At 38.7% G+C, this 21,491-nt stretch overlaps 1 protein-coding gene across 2 annotated transcripts in view; it reads left to right on the top strand.

Annotated features, from left to right (window-relative positions):
• Window positions 1-21,491, top strand: part of SLC44A5 (solute carrier family 44 member 5) — a 363,213-nt gene that overhangs the window by 213,750 nt on the left and 127,972 nt on the right. For both annotated transcript variants that reach the window (XM_070403383.1, XM_070403382.1), the window contains exon 4: window positions 19,429-19,477. The gene's annotated coding sequence lies outside the window, so the exon portion shown is untranslated. The remainder of the gene's footprint in view (window positions 1-19,428; window positions 19,478-21,491) is intronic.

The raw sequence follows: 21,491 nt of genomic DNA, 5'->3' as shown, positions 1-21,491 counted from the left end.
AGATTCTGTTACTTCGTCCCATGTCTATATGAGACTGACTCTGAAGGTCCCTGGTGGTTCTCCACTCTCTCCACTTTGGATCAGAGCCATGTGGGTAGGCTGCATCCTGTAGTCTTTGTCTCTCAATATTTGGCAGTTGTAGGTATTTTTATTCAATCAGCATGTATGCAGGACCTATCATATGCCAACTGTTGAGCCTGAAGGGACCATGGAGGTCATCTTCAATCACTTCATTTTATACTTCAAGCTCCAAAAGGTTATAGGATTTTCTTGGGTCACTCTGTTAGTGCTAGGCCAGGATTAGACCTAGATCTTAGAATCTGTTTTCCATCAACATCATGCTTTTTTGCACTTTTAATATGAGGCTTTTGGTTGTACCTAGGCATTCATAATAGTCTTAAGTTTCCCTTAAGAGCTTTCAAATGTTAACCCCTAGCTCTTGTAACCAGAGAATAAGGATGCCTTGTGCAAAATGGACCCAGTTTCTTACCTTACTAGTATGTTTCCAATCAGAGATTCAAGGTACCTGTTTGCATAATAACCAGTCCCCATTCACTTGTTTCTTTCCACTTCTGTGGCTACATATTTACATTTTATCACAGTTTGGTTTGCCTGATAGGGTAAGTGGGAGCAGGAATACTTAGTCTATATAAATTGCATGAAAGAGGCCATCTGCAGGCACACACTTGGCCATCTTCACAATAGGAAACCATGCTTAGGAATATTCTGATCAATATGCTACCTGGGCCTGAGTCAGTTCCAGTAGCTGGAGAGATAAAATGAATTAGAAATGAGTGGAATTGTTTTAAGTGAAATAAATTCCAATAAGCAAATCTTTAAAGTGATATTCTCTCTAAAATAGTTATTTCAGATGTGGATAGGTTATGTTTTGGCCTAAGAATACCAAGAGCCCAGAAATTCTTTCTTTCCTCCTAGAACTAAAGGAAAGCCTGTAATGTTAATTTTTGGAGTTTGAATTCTTTGCTAGGTTACCAGGCCTTGCTTTAAGCCAGTGTGTGGATCATTGAGAGATATAATTTTTCTGTTCTTTGAAGAAAACTCTTCATGTAGTCAGAACCATCCTTAGTAGAAAAAAAGCTAAACTATTAAATTTTATTTTTAAACATAGATAAATAGTATCTTAGCACCTCGATGCCCACTGCGGATAGTGGACTGTTTACATGGGATAGTGATTGGAGTTTGAGAATATGAGCTGGAAGCAGTAACATGGCCAAGGAATAGAAAAATCTTAAACAAAAAACCTGGTAATTAGTTAACCTGGTTCACCTTTATTATTTATTCTCCTGGTGAAGTTTTACTTTACTTTTTTTTAACAAACCAAGCTAAGTTCTTCAGTTATCAAAAAGGAAAGCTACTTGTTTTTTTTTATATTGATGAAACAACAGAACTACATTTAATTGCAAATGTGAAAAAAATGAATAAATTCTGATTTTTTATTTTAAATAATAATTTAATTATGTGCCAAAATTATTATTATGAAGTTAAAAATAAAACTCTACTTTGAGACTGATTTAAATTGTTTTCAAAAATGAGATAATATACCTTCAGAATGGAAAGTTCTGTCATGGAAGATTCTCTCTATGAATCACTGTGATCATCACAGTTGTGTGTTTTTTTTAAAATTTAAATTCTTTATTGTTTAAAGTATTACATAAGTCTCCTTTTTCCCCCACTGACCTCTTCCTGGCCGCCCCCAATCATCACAGTTTTAACCACTGTATTCAAAAGAACTATTCCACACTCTTTTTTTCTTCTATCTCAGGAACTCCTAAAAGTTGAAATTGTCTTTAAAACCCAAAATACAAATATTATTTCAAAATATTTCTGATATAATACTTAGCAAATTATTTGTTTTATATCAAAGTAATAAGAAGGAAAGAATGAATCATTTTTGCTTTCTTTGGATATCTACCATAAAACCATAAGAATAAGAGAGATATATGCCTGCAAGGAAAATTTTTATTGGACTGTAGTTTAGTATTATTGACAAATTTTAATGTGTATTTAACTGGTTAGTGTGTTTATGTTTCCTATGTTTTAGAAGAGGTGTGGCGGAGTGTGAAACATGCAGAATATTCTCATAGTTGCATATGTCTCAGGAAGCAGAATTTCCTTTGACAATAAGAGACACTTGTGGAATACATTTTCAGGAGACCAGTGTTTGATTTTAAGCATTCAAAATGCCAATTTGTTCTGAATTTGTGGTTGTGGTGTGTGTGTGTGTGTGTGTGTGTGTGTGTGTGTATGCTTGTGCATGTGCAGAGGGAGAGCCAAAATCGGTTTTATTGTTTTCATATCAAGGTACCCACTTAAAGTAGTCTTTACAAACGCATCTTCCAGAAAACCTGAGTTGATGCCCCCTAAGTCAGAACCCATTAGGATCTCTAGAACAAATCATTACCCAAGTCAGTGATTGTGAAAGGACCTTGTCCTAATTGGTCAGGCAGTCTTATTAACTCTGATACTTAACGGAGTTATTTGTTTCTTGATTGATTACTCTGTCAAATAATTCTGGTCAAAGCAAGATTTCTTGATAATATTGACATTTTACTCCAATGCCTGCCTTAGAGATGTGATACCAGCCTCAATAAATATTGACCCCCAAAATTGTTAGTTGTTAAACTTTTCTAAACCTAGCTAAATGCTCTCTTGCAAAAATACAAACCAATGTATTCCTTAAGCATAAGGAACATGATGTAGAAATGCAATGCCAAAACTTGGCTTTTCATATAATATTTAAACTGAGTCTTAAGTATATATAAATATGCTAAGTTGGTAAATTTCAGTCTATTGTAATTTTAATAGTATCCTCTTTTCTGGGTCTTACTTTCACTTAGATTTTGATCTGATATTTCTTCACTGGTTTGTAAGATTTTCAGTGCTTTTAAGAAGATGTTCTTTAAGCTTTGTATTCAGAAGTTTTAGTTGTTTTTGGAGAGAGAGAAAGAGAGAGAGAGAGATGAATCTCTCATACCTTTAGAATTGGAGCTAACCAGTAGACTTTTACTTACAGATTTATCTTCACAGTTTTATATTATTACAATTATGGGAGATTATGAGTCAAATCCTTTTCTTGAGTGCTAGATTTCCCTTGCCTACTCTTTCATTCACTCTTTTATACCTATGGAGAATGTATAAGAAACAAGTCCAAAGTTTCCTTTTAACAATGAACTTAACAATATGTTCAGTCTCTTTGTGAAAGATCCATTTTGAGAGGAGAAAAATTTTACGAGCATTTCTCTCTCACATATGCTAGCTTCATAAAATTTACAAGCTATTTTGTCCTTGACTTGATCCAAGGAGACAGGACTTCCCGAGGGACTGAGATAAGACTCCAGGCGTCCTTTCTAAGTGATTATCTTGTTCTATAACAAGAGCCCACTCATTCCCCACCTCCCACCCCCGGCCCTAAGGAAGAAGAAGGCTCAATTTCTTTCTTGTTTTCTCGCTCTGTGAATTGAGATCACAGGTGGTGTAGGTTGTGTGCGTCACTGCTGTCTGTTGTTCCCGTTTCTCCTTCCATCTATGTCTGAAATAAGACAGTTGGTGAACCGTTGGTGAAAGCCACTACATGTAATACAGATTCTAATAGTGTACTCCTCTTGTAATTTTTATTTGTTGGATCATGATGCCTTGATAGAAATTATGCATTAAAATATGTTTTCTTTCCTACCCTTCAGGCCCAGGAATAGAGATTATTTTCCCTGCGATTATTATCATTCATCTTCTTGTGTTGTGGCAAAAGTCAGAGTTGATAGCAGTTTAATTTTTTATCATCAATAACCTGTGGGCAATACAAGGAAGTAGAAGAGATGTTATCACTAGCTACCAAACTGCTGTATGGACTTGTGATAAATTGACAAATCCTTGGTATTTTTCGTAAGTTCAATGGAAAGCCTTTTATTCATCTATAACTTTAAAGATAATTTGCTCCTTATTTACAAAAGTTAATTTTTGTATTTATATAATGATAATTTTCTAAACTATTTTCCCCCAAACCTTTATTCATTTACTGTACTATTGCCTGAAATCTGCAGATGGAAAAGCAAGATGAAGTTACTTATTATATATCTAGGGGGAGTGAAATGCTCTTCATTTCCTTTCTCTGGCTGTGAAATTGTACTTATATTTTTTAGGAGGTGAGGGAATAGGGGCTGGCATGATAATGAAATGCACAACCTATGAGACTGGAAGAAAATAAAGAGTCTCTTAAATGTAATTAGAATATGTCATGGGCCTTTAGAAAGAAGTATTAGAAAATCCACACTGATAACCTTCAAACTCAATTCGTGTTCGTGTTTGCTTCCAGACTCGCTTTTTAAACCAATATTAATTCATATTTCTATTTATTCTGAGTAGATGTGTGATTATCTAATAATTCATGGCTGTTCTATAGCACAAATCCACTGCTTTGTCGCAGTCGTCAAGAAAAATCATTTTTAAAGAAGTGCATTTCCAATGCCCCCTAAGCGTGCATCTTTCAACACTGCCTATAACATCAGTCTATTAAGAAGCACCCTGAGTGCGTTATGTATGTTTTCTTTTGCCTGCTCAGTGGAAGTGAAGGTTGCTTCTTCTGGGTTATTACTTCTAAGGTTGACATTCTAACTAAATGTTAATGATTTATGTTCATATAGGGGGAATCATTTCAAATAATGATGTAAACTATTTAGAAACCAACCCTGTGATTAGAAAAATCATTCTTAAAGCAGGAGATTTGACATTCTTGATGTAGCACAGAGTGATTTATCATCCCATATGATTAAGAAGTCGCTGAAAGTGGGAGAAAAACAACCATCATAAGGTCATGGTGCGCCTGTATTGTTTGGTTGAATCAGTGCTGAAGGAGTCTCATTTGCATTTTCATTAATCTTGCCATGTCCAATGTGGGGTCATGTTTCTGCCGAAGATGACTTTCTGGAATGCACATCATTTTCTGCATGAGGGATTGCTGTCATTAGTGATGAAGCTGGGTCCATGCCCTTTCCTTCACCCGCACGGAATGGATTCCTCTGCAATGCTTCTGGAATTGCCTCATCCTCTCTACAGCCTCAGCCAGGCTCCTTCCATCTATGTCTGAGATAAGACAGCAATCTTCTTGTTGGTTCCTTGACTTTAACTCTTCTATTTCCTCTGCATCAAGCAGAAACATAGACTCATGACAATTGTGGCTCTTTCTCACAGTGAGAGGCTAGTAAGCCAGAATAGGGAAACTGAGACAGATAGTTAAATAGTCAAGCAGTTCACAGCCATCTAGTAAATTGCAAAATCCTATCATCTGTAGCCAGGGAGACTTACTAGTAAGAGTAAATGGTTTACACTTCTCCTCTACCAGAGGGTGAATAGCTTAAATCACCTTACTCAGAGACAGATAGCAGAAATCCAATTAATGCCATTTGCCAACTACACCCAACGACAGATGAAGTTAAGGGAATAAAGCGTATTTTGGCACATCAGCATAAAGCTGATGGATATTTTATTGAGGTTCTCCCTAAGACCTCCCCTAAACTCCCAGCCTTTAAAACCCCTCAAATGGAAGTTCTCAGGGCCAGCTCTCCTTCCAGGGAGTGCACCTGCACCTCTCCCTACTCCCTGCTTTCCCCACAGGCATCTCCTAAACTCTGAGGGACCCCATGAGACTTGCAACCCGGGAGAAATAGGCAGCAGCTGCTTGTCCTGGGCTAACGCCCTAGGCCAGTGATGGCGAACCTATGACACGCGTGTCAGAGGTGACACGCGAACTCATTTTTTGGGTTGATTTTTCTTTGTTAAATGACATTTAAATATATAAAATAAATATCAAAAATATAAATCTTTGTTTACTATGGTTGCAAATATCAAAAAAATTCTATATGTGACACAGCACCAGAGTTAAATTAGGGTTTTTCAAAATGCTGACACGCCAAGCTCAAAAGGTTCGCCATCACTGCCCTGGCCAATGGTCGGCAAACTCATTAGTCAACAGAGCCAAATATCAACAGTACAACGATTGAAATTTCTTTTGAGAGCCAAATTTTTTAAATTTAAACTATATAGGTAGGTACATTGTTATTAACTTAATTAGGGTACTCCTAAGGCTTAGGAAGAGCCACACTCAAGGGGCCAAAGAGCCGCATGTGGCTCGCGAGCCGCAGTTTGCCGACCACTGCCCTAGACCTGTGAAAGCCCCCTTTTCTCTTACTTTTTAGTGAGCCAAAGCAGCCCGGCCTCGGCTCATTTCCCCACCTGGTGCCTCTCCTGTTTCTTCTTCTATCCTAGGCCCTTCCTTGCTTCATTGTCCCCAGCTTTAGTAAACATCCTCCAAAAATCACCTGGACCTGTGAAATCTTTCCTGCACAAAGTCAAGAACACAGGCTACCAGCTGGCCCTAGGCAGACCCGCTCAGGGCCAGGGTCCCCTTTCCAGTAACAGGAAGACTTGAGGAGCTTTGTGAATCCTCTTCTTCCTCCCAGTGATGTTCTTCATTCCCTTAACTGTTCTCATGTGTCCTCCCCCAGCTTAGTCTTTGCTGTGGTTGAGCATGTGCTTGTGTCCAGCTTTCCTATGTGACACATTCTTTCCTTTAAGCATCTTCAAAATTTTTCTCCATCAAAAGTTATTCCATAAATGTCACACCCAGCTTAGTCATTGAAATCTTTCTAGAATTATTGCTGTCACTTATAACCTATGTGATATTTCAACTAAAGTTGGGTTGCAGTGATTCTACACGGATCTGCTTTATTTATGAGGATAATTTACATATACTTTGTTATGTTCCATGGTCATTCTGAAGGCAGAAATTAAGTTCTTCCTTTTTTCATTTTTATTTTTTGCTACTGTGGGGGAGGAAGAAATGTTCCTCTATCCTTCAAGTTATTTTAACTGGTCCAATAATTAAATCTACATGAGACAGATTAACAGGAAAAAAAATGACCAAATTTAATCACATATGTACATATGCATATAGGAGAGAGACCAAGACCTCACATACATGAGAAGTTGAAGGGCAGAAAGTAAAATGAGGTATATATGGCATTCTGAGCTAAGGATGAGGTAAGGTGCCTTGAGGCTTCAGAGGGGAGGAAAATCTTTGGAGAACAATAAGAAGAACAGATTTTCAGTAATTAGTAGTTTGCCTTGCCAAACAGATAGCTCAAAAGGTTATCTCTGATAATCTATTATGGGCAAGGCCTCTGATTTAGATTTAGAGTCTTCTAGTTATTTGGGGAGGGCTAGGCAGATGTTTCTCTGGAGCCCAAAGGGTCTCTGTTGGCTTGAGCTCAAAATAATCCACACACAACAGAGGCACATTTTGGGGTGACTTATTCTGAACCCATACACTATAGTATCTATCATTTTGTAGGTGATAAAATGGAATTTCAGAGAGATAAAAAGTAATTTCCCATAGAGCTTGTAGGTGGCAGGGATGACATTTGATACAGGGTAATTTAATACCCAATTTTAATTTACCAGTATGGGATTCTGTCTTCCTTACTTTGTTCATTCTTACTGATCTAGACATTACAAATAGATGCTGAATGTTGGTGATAGGAAAAGTAATTTTTAACATCATTGCAATTCTAGTAGTCTATTAATATGTCTTTAGTCCAAGTTAAAATTTATCTAAAATTATTAACTGTTAATTGTCAAATAGATCTTCTATTTGTATTTTTTATAGCCTAAATTAAAGAAACAGTAGTTCAAAATTATATTGACATTCTTTTTATATTTACTCTATAAACATTTATTGAGTACCTGTTATGTATATACCAGGCACCAAAGTAGGTAATGATAGAATAACCAAGAACTAGTTTCTGCCCTAAAGGAGCTATTAATTCAGTAGAAGAAATAGTCATGTGTATTAGCTTCCTCTTACTGCTATAATGAATTACCACAAATACAGTGACTAAAAATCACACACATTTATTATCTTACTAGAGGCCTGGTGCACAAGATTCGTACACTGAGAGGGGGGCGGTGGGCCTCAGACCAGCCGGTGCCCTCTGACAGTCTGGGACGTCTCAGGGAGTGTCTGCCTGCCAGCTTAGGCCCGATCCCCCTAAGGATCGGGCCTAAGCCGGCAGTCCACTGCGCTCACCAACTGTGAGCCCAGCTTCTGGCTGAGCGGCATTTCCCCTGTGGGAGCACACTGACCACCAAGGGGAAGCTCCTGAGTTGAGCATCTTCCCCCTGGTGGTCAGTGCACATCATAGCAACCGGTCATTCCACCATTTGGTTGATTTGCATATTATGCTTTTATTATATAGGATGATTCTGGAGGTTAGAAGTTCAAAATATCTCTCAATAGGCTAAAATCCAGGAATTGGTGGTGCTGCATTCCCTTGTTGAAGCTCTAGGGGAGGAGAATTCATTTTCTTAATTTTCCAGCCTTTAGGCCCTGAACTTGTGGGTCGCAAGCAATGAAAATACATCCTTCACCCACCCCCCTGATGTCTGTGTCCATTGGTTAGGCTTATATGCATGCATACAACTCCTTTGGTTGATCTCTCTGCCTCACCCCCACCCTCCCCTACCTTCCCTCTGAGGTTTGACAGTCTGATCGATCCTTCTCTGTCTCTGGATCTGTTTTTGTTCATTAATTTATGTTGTTCATTGTATTCCACAAATGAGTGAGATCATGTAATACTTATCTTTCTCTGACTGGCTTATTTTGCTTAGCATAATGCTCTCCAGTTTCATCTATGCTGTTGCAAATGGTAAGAATTCCTTCTTTTTTACTTCAGCGTAGTATGCCATTGTGTAGATATACCACAGTTTTTTAATCCACTCATCTGCTGATGGGCACTTAGGCTGTTTCCAGATCTTAGCTATGGTAAATTGTGTGGCTACGAACATAGGGGTGCATATATCCTTTCTGATTGGTGTTTCTAGTTTCTTGGAATATATTCCTAGAAGTGGCATCACTGGGTCAAATGGGAGTTCCATTTTTAGTTTTTTGAGGAAACTCCATACTGTTCTCCACAGTGGCTGCACCAGTCTGCATTCCCACCAGCAGTGCATGAGGGTTCCTTTTTCTCCACATCCTCGCCAGCACTTGTCATTTGTTGATTTGTTGATGATAGCCATTCTGACAGGTGTGAGATGGTACCTCATTATTGTTTTAATTTGCATCTCTCGAATGATTAGTGACTTTGAGCATGTTTTCATATGTCTCCTGGCCTTCCTTATGTCCTCTTTCAAAAAGTATCTATTTAGATCCATTGCTCATTTTTTGATTGGGTTGTTTATCTTGCTTTTGTTAAGTTGTATGAGTTCCCTGTAAATGTTGGAGATTAAACCCTTATCGGTGATAACATTGGAAAATATGTTCTCCCATGTAGTGGGCTTTCTTGTTGTTTTGTTGATGGTTTCTTTTGCTGTAGAGAAGCTTTATATTTTGATGTAGTACCATTTGTTTATTTTCTCTTTAGTTTCCATTGCCCTAGGACAGTGATGGTGAACCTTTTGAGCTCGGCATGTCAGCATTTTGAAAACCCTAACTTAACTCTGGTGCCGTGTCACATATAGAAATTTTTTTATAATTGCAACCATAGTAAAACAAAGATTTATATTTTTGACATTTATTTTATATATTTAAATGCCATTTAACAAAGAAAAATCAACCAAAAAAATGAGTTCACATGTCACCTCTGACACGTGTCATAGGTTCGCCATCACTGCCCTAGGAGCTGTATCAGTGAAGATATTGCTTTGGCATATGTCTGAGATTTTGCTGCCTGTGGATTCCTCTAAGATTATTATGGTTTCCCATCTTATGTTTAAGTCCTTTATCCATTTTGAGTTTATTTTTGTGTATGGTGTAAGTTGATGGTCTAGTTTCATTTTTTTGCATGTATCTGTCCAATTTTCCCAACACCATTTATTGAAGAGGCTGTCTTGACTCCATTGTATGTTCATGCCTCCTTTGTTGAGTATTAATTGAGCATAGTGGTTTGGGTCAATTTCTGGGTTCTCTATTCTATTCCATTGATCTATATGTCTATTCTTGTGCCAGTACCAGGCAGTTTTTAGAACAGTGGCTTTGTAATACAGCTTGATATCTGATATTGAGATCCCTCCTACTTTGCTCTTCTTTCTCAGGATTGCTGCAGCTATTTGGGGTCTTTTTTTATTCCAGATGAATTTTTGGAGAGTTCGTTCTAGGTCTGTGAAATATGCTGTTGGTATTTTAATAGGAAGTGTGTTGAATTTGTAGATTGCTTTGGGTAGTATGGACATTTTAATGATGTTGATTCTACCAATCCATGAACACAGTATGTTCTTCCATCTGTTTATGTCTTCCTCTATCTCTTTTTTTCAGTGTCCTGAAGTTTTCCGAGTACAGCTCTTTTACCTCCTTAGTTAAGTTTATTCCTAGGTATCTTAATTTTTCTGGTGCAATGGTAAATGGGATTGTTTTTAAAATCTCTCTTTCTGTAAGTTCACTATTGGTGTATAAAAATGCCATAGATTTCTTGGCATTAATTTTGTATCCTGCTACATTGCCAAATTAATTTATTAAATCTAATAATTTTTGATGGATTCTTTAGAGTTTTCTATGTACAATATCATGTCATCTGTGAATAATGACAGTTTTATGTTTTCTTTTCCAGTTTGGATACCTTTTATTTCTTCATCTTGTCTGATTGTTATGGCTAGCACTTCCAGAACTATGTTGAACAGGAGTGGTGAAAGTGGGCATCCCTGTCTCATTCCTGTTCTTAGGTGAAATGGTTTTAGTTTTTGCCCATTGAGTATGATGTTGGCTGTAGGTTTGTTATATAAGGCTTTTATTATGTTGAGGTATGATCCCTTTATCCCCATTTTGCTGAGGGTTTTTATAAAGAAAGGGTGTTGGATTTTGTGAAATGCTTTTTCTGCATTAATTGATATGAATATGTGATTTTTGTCTCTCAATTTGTTTATCTGATGTATCACATTTATTAATTTGCAGATATTGTACCATCCTTGCATCCCGAAGATATATCCTACTTGGTCATGGTGTATGACCTTTCTGATATAATGCTGGATCTGATTTGCTAGAATTTTGTTGAGGATTTTAGCATCTATTTTTCATGGGGGATATTGGCCTGTAGTTCTCTTTCATTGTGTTGTCTTTATCTGGTTTTGGTATTAGGGTAAAGCTGGCTTCATAGAATGAGCTTGGAAGTATTCCTTCCTCTTGAGTTTTTGTGGAATAGTCTCAGGAGGATAGATTTTAGTTCTTCCGTGAATGTTTGGTAAAACTCCCCTGTGAAGCTGTCCGGCCTCAGGCTTTTGTTTGCTGGAAGCTTTTTGATGACTGCTTCAATTTCCTCCATAGTGAAGAACATGGCTTCTTATCCTTTTGTTGAGACTACAGTTCCTGCTACAAGTAAGCAGTCACTTAAACCCTTTCCTTGGATGAAGTGGCAGGTCCTCATTTCTAGACACAAAATCATAAACACACTTGAAAAATAATGTAAAACACGTATTTAATTATTCACAATTCTCCACTGGGTGTTGTTGAATATTAAAGCAAGGCTTAATTTTATGTCTCACCAAATTTCCATGCTTGTTGGAAAGTTATCTGACTTGCTAGCTCTACTAGTAAGTCCTAAAATACTTGTCTGCCCCACCTTAATTCTCCTTTTGCTCTCCCAGTCACATTAGATTCTCTGAAGGAGAATATATTAAAAGAATGAAATGAAATTTTTCAGATTTCTGCTTTTTATGATAAAAAATCAATGGTAGTTATATTGTCATTTTCTTTGAGAAACAGATTGCTTTCAAAGAAAAGAGTCTCTCAGGCTCGACTGGCTGCTTTATCTTGACATTCACATTCAGCAGTCATGTGAAATCTGTACCCATGAATTGAATTAATTACCTGGACTATTTTCCTTAGCCTTTATAAATTATTTCTAGTAAGAATAATTACATTGTATGAGTTCAATACAAACGGTTACTCACAATAACAAATGTGTCACACTCTCTATCATGAATGATTTTAGTGATTCTATTGTCATAATTTTGGTGATCAAGAGTCATGTGATCTAAGAGGGAAGGGGGGATAGGTGGTGAGGTGGGTGGGAAGAGATCAACCGAAGAACTTGTATGCATTTAGGCATAATCCATGGACACATACAATAAGTTGGTGAAGGCCTGAGGTGGGGGGCGAGGGTTGTTAGAAGGGATCAATGGGGGGAAAAGGGGGACATATACAATACTTTCAACAATAAAGATTTTTTAAAAAGTAAAAGAAAAATGGAGCTAAGAAAAGAAAAAACAACAGTCATGTGAACTTAAGAAGCTTTTACATGATTACATAATTTTAATTTTCTTCCTTTTTCTTTAAATAAGAGATATGAATTATATTCAGCTAGCTGCGCTGTATGACAGTGAAGCATTGTGGCTTTTTCATTTAGCTGGCCCCTCAGTCTGTTTATTCCAGAGAAGCAATTAGAGCCCATGAGGGCCTCTGGAAAAGCGATGCCCTGTATTGATTTCAGGAAATAAAAATTTGCATAACAATACAAATTCTGCTAGCACATGGGGCAGGCTGAAGTCATTACTTTCCAGCTGTCATTACTATATGGAATCAGCTAAATCTTACCATTGCTCTGTGGTTTTAGTGTCTTTTCAACTGAACTATAAGGCAGCCAGGATTTACAGTCAGAATGTGTCAGCTTTCAGACAGATTTGACAATAGCGTTTCACTTACAATGCAATCTGCTTTTTCACTTGGTGAGCTGCAAATCACACCAAAATTGAAAGCCACCCTAGATACTTTTAAACCAGTTTAGTCTATCTTTAATGTGAAAAGCGAATAATTATGGGACCAGTAAAGGTTTCTAATCCCTTTCAACCTGCCTCCTCTCCCCACTCATCTGTGGAATTTCTCTAAGACCACTAAAAAGGAATTTACTGCCCAGTGGCTCACCACAGGCTTTGGGGTCCGATCGCCTGCCTTCCAATTCCACGTCTACCTCTCGTTAGCTGAGTGGGCTGGGGCAAATTTGCTGACCCTTCAATGCCTCAACTTCCTCATCTGTAAATTGGAATGGTAATAATGATATACATCACAGAATTATTGGGGGCATTACATGCCCATATCTCTATCTCTATCTCTATCTCTATCTCTATCTCTATCTCTAGCTCTATCTCTAGCTCTAGCTCTATCTCTATCTCTATATATCACTGCTATTGTTTGCACAGTCCAAGGGCGGTAAAATTCACCTTTTCCCATGTGGAATTGTGCAAAAGGGCATATCCGAGTAGAAAGCACTTAGCACAGTCCCTGCTACAAGTAAGCATTTATGTAATAATCATTTTTTGGGGGAAACGTTTAATCTTCCTTGTTTCTTGAAATTTTTTGGCTTTTTGAATGTCACTTTTCTCTTTCTTTTTCTATAACTGTTTCATTTTACCTCTTGCCCTTAATTGTGGTGTTTCCCAAAGCTCATACACATCATGACAACCTGCTTTCCTCTCATTCCATCAGGTTTGCTCTGTTATATACAGCTAGAATTAAGGTCTATGTATGAACTAAGATAGAGGTTAAAATTGAAATTCAGAATAAATCAAGTAGCCTATTGCTCTGTAAGTCTGATTGTGCATCGGAATTACTAGTATTTGATGGGACTTTAAAAAAATAAACATTTCCAGAGGCACCCCAGACCTACAGAAATGTCATATTTGGTGTGGAGGTGGTGGAAACTTGTACCCTCCTCAAAAAAGTTCTGAGATATTTTAGTGTTCAGCTAGTTTGAGGAACTGAAACCTGGACCAGCAAGAATACCAGCACTATGTTCAACATCAGAGTGAAGAGCACCGGGCCAGAAGGTTGGTAGAAAGTGAAGCCCAAGCTCAGTGTCAGCCAGAAGCTGAGACGCGACACTATCCATTTATGAGCCCCTCTGTGCCCCATGGCCCCCTCTGCCTGTCTCTATCATGGCAGCCACATAGTGCTGAAAGTATAGTCTTGTGTATATATTTGTTATTCAATTAGGAGCTTCGTGAAAGCAGACGCAGGCTCAACAATTCTCCTTGAATCCCCACCACCTGTTTATTGCAAGAATATGATAAATGTTGTTAAAATGAATTGTTGAAACTTAAGTTGAGCTATATAGGGTGAGTATATTTGTAGGACTCTTCAGCTGCCCGTAACCGATGTGAACTAACTAGCTAAATAAATAAATAAATAAATAAATAAATAAATAAGACTTCAGTGAAAGGATGTAGGTGTCTCATGAAGCTGATCCCTGGGCCTCGGGTAGGCACTGCAACAGGAAGCTAAGGTCCACCAGGACTTCCATCTCTGCATCTGTTTGCTTCAGTGATTTCTGAAAGCCAGCTTTCTCTGACCTTCAAGCTTTATATTTTGCAGGTCTAATCTCCCACTGACTAACTCACTGCCCATTCTAATTCTAAATTCCTGGGATAGAGAGATAGAGTGGCCAGGAGTGACTGGCCCAGCTTGAGTCTCTTGTCCAAACCAGACCCAGTCAGAGATTGCCAGGGCACAGGCACATGGGAGAGACTTGGCTACTGGCGACTCACTCCTGTGGATTAGAGAGGAGGTCAGTTCCCAGAGGAATGGGGAATTAGACACCCTGAAATGTATTTGTTGCTGGGAGGCGAAGTCCGACAAGCAGTCAGAAAAAGAGAAGCTGACAATGTGTCAGAGAACTTGACAGTGGAGTATATATGGACTGTCTCAAACAGGAAACATTTGACACACTTCCCCCTGGAGTAGGAACCAATGTTGGCTTCATAGGGTGCAACAGCAGGACCTGTTGTGCTGCAGTGAGACTGGTTGGTGTGGGTCCCAGGTGGATCATTTATCAACCATGTGGCTGTAGACATGTTCCTTAGCCTCTCCATGCCTTGTTTTTACATATGTAACATGAGGCTAATAATAGTTTCCAATCTACCTATCTAATAAGATTATTGTGTCAAGTGTACAAAATAATGCATAAAAGCATTTAGTACAATGCTTAGCAGTTTATGCTAAAAATACGTTAAACGTTATTGTTATTATAACATTATTCTGCATACCTGACAGATCTGGTGTTCTTCTTTATGGAGCTCGTCACTTTTTCATGATATAAATTCATTGACTTTCAAATATTTATCTCAAGATTTGACCCAAGGGTTCAGTTTCTTAACTGCAGTTGAATGCTGGACTTTTCAATTGGATGTCTTTTCAAACTTAAAAAGAGAAAAATCTTGTTCCTACTTCTAGGAATCTGGAAACACCGATCAGAAAGAATATATGTAACCATATGTTCATAGCAGCACTATTTACAATAGCTAAGATCTGGAAATAGCTCAAGTGCCCATCAGTAGATGAGTGGATAAAAAAGCTGTGGTACATTTATACCATGGAATACTATGCAGCTATAGAAAAATAAGAATCTCTTACCCTTTGATACAGCATGGAGGGACCTGGAGAGTATCGTGCTAAGTGAAATAAGTCAGTCAGAGAAAGAGAAGCATCACATGATTGCACTCATGTGGAATCAAATGAACAAAATAAACTGATGAACAAAACAGATCCAGAGACATAGAAGCATGGAACAGATTGACAAATCTCAGAGGGAAGGTGGGGGGTGAAGTGGGGGTAGGGGATGGGAAGATATTAACTGAAGAACTTATATGCATATATGCATAACTCATGGACACAGACACTAGAATGGTGGAGGCCTGGCGGGAGGGAGGCAGGCGCCGGGGGCAAGGGTCAATGGGAAAAAAAGGGAGAACATCTATAATACTTTCAATGAGAAAGATAAATTAAAAATTTTAAAAATTTAAAAAGAAAAATCAAGATATGCTCTTTTTCTTTTCTTTTTTAAAAAAATATATTTTATTGATTTTTTTACAGAGAGGAAGGGAGAGGAAGAGTTAGAAACATCGATGGGAGAGAAACATTGATCAGCTGCCTCCTGCACACCCCCTATTGGGGATGTGCCCACAACCAAGGTACATGTCCTTGACCGGAATCAAACCTGGGACCCTTCAGTCTGTAGGCCGATGCTCTATCCACTGAGCCAAACCGGTCAGAGCCTCTTTTTCTTAATAATAACTTTATAATTTCTTCCACCCTTTATTGTTCCCAACTGTTTTAATAGCATCCATCTTTCCTTAAACCAAGGAAATGGACCAGAAGTGGTTGAGAATCACAATTTCTAGGTCTTTAGTCCTTTCATTTGGAGTCATTTTTGACTCTGTCTTTTATTTAAGTTAAATTGTGATGACACTGATTAAGATGGTCATATAGGTTTCAGGTGTGGTTTAAACTGCACATCTTAACAGTCATCATGTTCTTTTTATCTTTTCATGTAATTATATGACTAATAATGAACATTGGGGGCTTAAGAACCAGTCATTGTTTTAAGCACTTTTGCAGCTATTAATTCATTTAATTTTCCTAACAACTTTATGACATAGGTACTATTGTAAACACTATTTACAAATATGAAAACTAAAACTCAGAGAAGTCTGATAGTAAGTGACAGAGAACAGTCTGACTCTTGCACCACTATTCCTGATCCCTAAGCCACCTGACCACGCCGTGATGAACCTTGAACCTCTCATTCTATTACTTCCACGCTCACCTTACTTGACCTCTGTTATTGCAGTAGACTCCTTGTTGGTCTCCTTGACTTTGCACTTTGTAATACAACTTGCATACTGCTGCTTGATTGCTCTTCCTTAAGCACTGCTTCTACCATGTCATCCCTTTGTTCAAATCCTCCTATGGCTCCCTCTGGCCTAAGATGTATAAAGCAATTTCCATCCCTGGTTTTAGGCTTGCTGTAGTCTGATCCCACACTATCTATTCAGCGTTACCTCCCCCACCTCCCCGCCATCCCATTATTCAGTACTCCATTCAGGCTGATCATTTCACCATCCCCACGAATGTGATATTCATTCCTAACTCTGTGACTTCCTTCATCTCTCCAGGGCTAAACTTTACCTGTCTCAAAATATTGTGGCTCTAGCAACCCTTCCTGACTAATCTCAACTGAATGTGACCTTCCTTCCATAGCACTCTCTTAACACATTTTATGTATCCCTCTTATCATATCTTCCTTGTATTATAGTGATTTGTGGACTTTTCTTATTTCTATCCCTGCTCACCAGTTTGTTAGCTTGCTGAAGACAGAAACTATGTTTCACTAAACCTTGTATCTCCTGTAGTGCCTCCTTTAATGCAGAGCACATAACAGGTGATCAATAAATAGTTATTGAATTTAACAGAGGTCTGGTTTCACCCTCCCAGAATGTTTCTCCTTTCCCTTTTGTTTCATTCCAGTCACAGTCTCTCTCTCTCTCTCTCTCTCTCTCTCTCTCTCTCTCTCTCACCCTTATTTCCAGAATGAAACCCTCTTGGCTCCTCAAGTCCTTGATGAAACCTACTTTCTTAGAATTCTTGTAACACTTAAGGCAAATACCACATAATTTAGTACTTTATTAATTATTTTATATGGCATAGTCACATTCATGTATTACAACATAGGGCCTGGTATATAAAGGTTCTCAAAAAATATTTGTTGACTGAATCAATATGTGGATCTTGCCCCACCAGGTCTCCAAGATAGGGGCCATGCCTAGACCTCTGTGTGCTCTCATAGCTCTCAGAGTACACTAGGTGCTTTATGAATATTTGCTGACTGCAATTGGACTGGATTTCTCTTGCAAGTCTGTCCTTTCCCTCCTGTTGTTTAGCCATCAGCCTGTGATTACATTGAAGAGGCCTCTGAGTCCTCAGCCTAATTTCCCCATAGAGTATAGGCAAAGTTAGGGTGGGAGGTTGAGGAGGTCTTTCTTCAGTCCCGTTTTGAAATTCTATCCTTAATTCGGTACCAGGCCTCCACACAGGGACGAAGTCCTAGAGGAGGGGGTGGTAGTGTTTAGGGTGGGTTATGGGTTGCAAATGTGTACCTTTGGCCAAAAATTATAGAAGTTATTACTGGGTTTGCCCATATAGTCCATGTGGAGGGGAAAAAAAGCTGTTCCCTGTGTACCTTGTAGTGTTTAAAGATGATTAAATCATGATGCAACAATGAATGACTAGGGTAGTGATGGAGAACCTTTTGAGCTCAGTGTGTCAGCATTTTGAAAAACCCTAACTTAACTCTGGTGCCGTGTCACATATAGAAATTTTTTGATATTTGCAACCATAGTAAAACAAAGATTTATATTTTTGATATTTATTTTATATATTTAAATGCCATTTAACAAAGAAAAATCAACCAAAAAAATGAGTTCACGTGTCACTTCTGACATGCGTGTCATAGGTTCACCATCACTGGACTAGGGTATAGCTCCAGATGGCATGAAATCTAGTGGTAGATATAAAAAAATCAATAAAAATGGCTAAAAATGGCTATTTATGTATTACTAGAGGCCCGGTGCACGAAATTCGTGCACTCGGGTGTGGGGGTCCCTCAGCCTGGCTTGTGTCCTTTCACAGTCCAGGAGCCCTCAGGGAATGTCCGATTGCACCGGAGGTGGGAGAGGCTCCTGCCACCGCCACTGTGCTCACCAGCCGTGAGCCCAACTTCTGGCTGAGCAGAGCTCTCCCTGTGGGAGTGCACTGACCACCAGGGGGCAGCTCCTGCGTTGAGCATCTGCCCCCTGGTGGTCAGTGTGCATCATAGTGATCAGTCATTCCACTGTTCGGTTGATTTGCATATTAGCCTTTTATTATAAAGGATAATAATGATTTGTATTTGCCATACAGCTAACATGGCAGGGTCAACAGTGACTAATATTCCAGTTTCTTTTTTTTTAAAAAAAATATATTTTATTGATTTTTTTACAGAGAGGAAGGGAGAGGGATGGAGAGTTAGAAACATCAATCAGCTGCCTCCTGTACACCCCCTACTGGGGATGTGCCTACAACCAAGGTACATACCCTTGATAGGAATCGAACCTGGGACCCTTCAGTCCGCAGGCCGACGCTCTATCCACTGAGCCAAACTGGTTAGGGAAAATATTCCAATTTCTTGAAGCAAAGCCTAATCTACTGAAAGGACTGGGATAGGCAGACATGTCTATTTTACTGTGCACCTCACAAGTACTCAGCAATACTTGGCCATGGCAGGTGGTAAGACAGTTCTGCAGGCTGGAAGGGCTTCAGAACTACTCGGAATGCACTCTATAATGTTGCAACTCAGAAAAGTGAGAGGGTATGTGTACAGCGTGTATAGAATATAGTCCTTAGCAACTCTTTTTTAGTCTTGCTTCTAGCTGGAAAGAGGAAAAAAGATTGACAGTTGTAACCAAGGCATAACTGAAGTCTCACTGGACAGAAGAATGAATTCAATACTGCACTGAGCAGTAGACTAGCCAAGATATAGATTTTTAAATTCATATTTTATGTGTATTTATTTTCCACTTCATTGGCTTATATGCTTAAAAAGGTATTTGTTTTAAATGCAGGTGATTCGAGAGCATTTGATCCAGATTTCAAGGGACCTATTGCCAAGAGGTAAGCAATTCTTTTCCTAGAAGTACATTTTTTTTTAACAAATACAGAAAAGCTTATTTTTTAGTGCTATTTTTCAGTCAGTGGAGAATTATGTCTACTGTAAGGGGAAAATTTTAGGCTACAGGTCATCTCATTTAACCAGGATAAATCTTTCCATGAGCCATGAATATCCTCTCCTGTTTGGCAGATGAGCTGCTTTAAGTTATTAGAGTGAAGAGTTTGTAATTCTCAAAAAGAGAAGTAAAAAAATGCTTTACAAGATTTAACCACTTTGTGGAGAAGCAAACACACTCGGGTGGTTGTTTTATGTACCTGTTTACTCTGTGACTCACAACTGCAGTGCAGAGTTGCTATGCCAACTTCTTGCACGCCAGGTATGTGTGCTTCTCAGTTTCCAAAAGCAGAGAGCTTTCTTAGAGACAACCATTCACCAATGCAGCATGCACGCTTTACAATATTTTAAAATCCTCTGGGGAAATATATACTCGCCTCAACTGGTGATTCTCCCTCAAAGTTGTGTGGCATTTAAAAATTATCTAATAACCCATAGGCCTTTTATTTTTATTTGTTATCTATCCTCTATTCCCAGGCTTCTTGCTAATCAAATAGGGGATTTGCAGGGTAGAATAGCTAAAAATGAAGAGAAAATTATGCTGTTGGTAGCTGGTTTGTGCTTGGCTTTGACATTGATTTCTGGCAGTTGTATGCCATAATAAACCGTGATGAGGAATAATGATCAGCTGCTTATTTGCGCTTGCCAACCATCACCGTGTACTAGTACATTAGCATTTACTGTTATGTCACTGTCCTATCCCAGCTTTAAACAAATGGTTACTCAGTGTATTCTAATGCTCTAAAAACCCAGCTCATTTGTTTTGGGTCATTCATTTAAAGGTGCTCCTCTGCCTTCATTAGAATAAGTATGTTCACATTGCCTCTCACATTCTCTTCATGGTAACACCATGAGTACATTTTGTTGCCTGGTGTACAAATAGTCTCATTCAATAAGGAAGCTACTCTTAGTGTATTTGCATTCATTTTACAATAACTAATTTGTGAGAATTGTATCTAGTGTATTGGTCTCAAGGGGCTTTCAGGGATAATCCAGATTCTTCAACAGTAATAATGACAACAACAATAATAATAGGAGGATGAGGAGAAAGAAGAAGAAATGAGCTGCCACATTTGGGCAGATGGCATACAGATTACAGGTGCCTTTTCGAGCTGTAGAGAAGGAAGCAGAGCTAGGCCTGGCTGGCTTCATGTGTGGGCAAGGAGATGAGAGCTCTCTGTATTTCGTTGTTTAGAATTTAATGAGGGAACCAGGTAATCCAGGCAAAGTCAAAACCACTGTGATAATCACTGTGAGGAAAATAATTTATTTTTACCTACGGCTTTTAGTGCTGCTAGGTGAAATGGTCAGTATGTGGCTATACCTCCCCTACTCTTCAATCCAGGAACAGGAAAGTATTGCTTAACTACGGGAAGTCACAGTGACCTTTAAGGCTGCAGGGTTATATAGTGCCCTTTCTGGGAAAATAATTAGGGAGTTTAAGAAGCAAGCGAGAAACTCCAGTTTCTTCATATTAGCTCTAGCAGCAAGGCCAGCTTTAATAACACCTTCTGCTTCCATAATGTCACTTTCCTTCTAAGAGAGCCGAAGTCTCATCAGATATTCCGGCAGACCCTGACAGCGCTCCCGGCCTGCCATCCACCATGTTCTGTGCACCTCTCTCAGTTCACAAGGACATTGTTTTGTGCGTTGTGATCACCCATTTGCAGTTGTTTCCAAAGAGGTGAAGGAATGATGGTTGTGCCACCAGAGAGATGAACTCAGTTTCTCATTTTTCCTCATAGACTAAAAATTGGGAATATGGAAGCTATTGCCCCCTAATGTTGACCCAAAAAAGTGATTTTGATAGTTTACGGTGTCTTCCCTGCCCCTTTTGGAAAGCTGTTATCCAGGGCCCATGCTTTGTCTCCTGTTCTCAATAGGTTGGTTGATGTTGGATTG

Source organism: Myotis yumanensis, unplaced genomic scaffold (assembly GCF_028538775.1).
Source record: "Myotis yumanensis isolate MYYU_CA2020_CCGP unplaced genomic scaffold, mMyoYum1.0.hap1 SCAF_2, whole genome shotgun sequence".
Classification (NCBI taxonomy): Eukaryota; Metazoa; Chordata; class Mammalia; order Chiroptera; family Vespertilionidae; genus Myotis; species Myotis yumanensis.
Note: the sequence above shows the minus strand (reverse complement) of the source record. Positions and strands in the feature narration are given on the sequence as shown.